Here is a 2,264-nt window from a genome sequence, read left to right on the forward strand (position 1 = left end):
ACCTTAGAATAAAGCTGATGAAACACACCAAAGATCTCTACAATGAAAATTTTAAATTGTTAAAGAAAGAGATTGAGGAAGACCCCAGGAGATGGAAGGACCTCCCATGCTCATGGATTGGAAGAATTAATATTGTGAAAATGACCATCCTACCAAAAGTCATTTATAGATTCAATGCAATGCCAATCAAAATCCCCATGACATTTTTCAGAGAATTGGAAAAAACCATCCTAAGATTCATATGGAAGCACAAACTACCTCAGATAGCCAAAACAACCCTGAGCACTAAGAGCAATGCCAGGGGGATTACTATACCAGATTTTAAGCTGTATTACAGAGCTATAGTCATAAGAATAACATGGTACTGGCACAAAAATAGACCATAGAGCAATGGAACAAAATTGAAGACCCAACTATGAGTACGTGCAATTTTAGCCACCTGATATTCGACAAAAGGGCCAAGAATATTCACCCAAAGAACGACAGCATGTTCAGCAAATGGTGCTGGCAAAACTGGATCTCCACCTGTAGAAGAATGAAACTAAAGCCCTATCTTTCACCTTGCACAAAAGTCAACTCCAAAAGGATGAAAGACCTCAATGTAAAGCCTGGAACTCTGAAACTGTTAGAAGAAAACACTGGCAAAAACCTACAAGATATAGGTGTAGGAAACGATTTTCTAAACTGGACATCAATTGCTCAGGAAACAAGGGCAAGAATTAACAAACGGGACCTCATTAAACTAAAAAGCTTCTGTACATCAAAGGAGGCAACAGGAAAGTAAACAGAAACCCCATAGAATGGGAGAAAATCTTCACCAGTGACACATCTGACAGAGGTTTAATATCCAGAATATATAATGAACTCAAAAAAACAGAAAATCAAGACAAGAAGCAGCCCAGTTAAAAGACAGGCTGAGTTGAACAGAGAGTTCTCAAAAGAAGAAGTAAAGATGGCTATGAAACATCTTAAAAGACATTCAACATCACTAATAATTAGGGAAATGCAAATTAAAACCACTTTAAGATTTAATCTTACTCCACTCAGACTGGCTAAGATCAAGGGAACAAATGATACCATATGTTGGAGAGGATGTGGGGAAAGGGGAACACTCATCGAACTAGAACTGTTATACTAAGTGAAGTAACACAGACTCAGAAAAAGAAAATCAACATATGTTCTCCCTCATATGTGGATCCTAGAACCAAATCCTAATAAATGAGTATGTACCCAGACATGACTATAACCAGGAGGATGGAAAGGAACCAGGGAGCTAAAGGAAAAGAAAGAACCTGCAAGAGAAGAACAGTAGGGAACAGACATTAATAAGGAAGATATGGATAAAACTTGGGTTAGTTTAAGGGAGGGGGGAGGGAAGGGTATACAAGGAACCTAGGGGATAAACGGAAAGAAGGAGCTCGACAGAGGTAGGACTATAGATGAAGGGTATTATTAAGGGAGAAATGTGGAAAATGGGGGCATCTTAAGTGGGAAACCGTGATGGAGGGGTGAGACAATGCGAGAGATAAATAATGCCTAGGTAGTTTTAAAAACCAGAGGGAGCCATATTAGTCCAACAACCAACTGACAAATTATATATGCCAGATCAAGAAATATATGTCTAGGTAATGTTTATCTGAGAACAATTGGCTTTGCTCAAGATTTATCTACAAGACACGCAGTAATTAAAAGTATCAGACTGGTGGAACTAACGTTCTTGGATGTTTAACAGACATACTTTGAGGCCTATACTAATTTTGTCAGAAAGGACACAAAGAACACTTTTTGCTCCTGCCCTCCTAGGTCGACTAGTTCCAGGGGACTATGAGCATCTCTCAAAATGTCCTGTAATTGTGGTGGGTCACCTGTCCTCTTGATCAAGTAGGCTGAGGAGACCCCATGAGGTGGACTTGAACCAATGTCCAGTCCTCAAAGGGGAGGGTCAACACAGAGGAATCATTTCCTCCATGCTTCTGGGCAAAGCCAACCATGGTCAAGTAGGACCTTTGACTTATCTTCACATAGGCAGAACTGGTAAAAGAAATGAGCCAGGGGCTCCTCCCAAGCCCATGTGACCCCTGAGGAATAGATCCTCAAATAATCTTAAGAGTAAAAATAAATTGGTTTAACTGGGCCAAATGTATGGCCTTAAACTCTCAAAAGGAAAGTATAACCAAAGAATAAAGGGGCCAATACAATTTTTTAAGAGTCCATATATATAGCTAAAGGCTACATAATAAGCACCAATGCCAGATAGGTTATAC

This window comes from Nannospalax galili, unplaced genomic scaffold (genome assembly GCF_000622305.1).
Source record: "Nannospalax galili isolate Female #2095 unplaced genomic scaffold, S.galili_v1.0 scaffold136, whole genome shotgun sequence".
In the NCBI taxonomy this organism is placed as follows: domain Eukaryota; kingdom Metazoa; phylum Chordata; class Mammalia; order Rodentia; family Spalacidae; genus Nannospalax; species Nannospalax galili.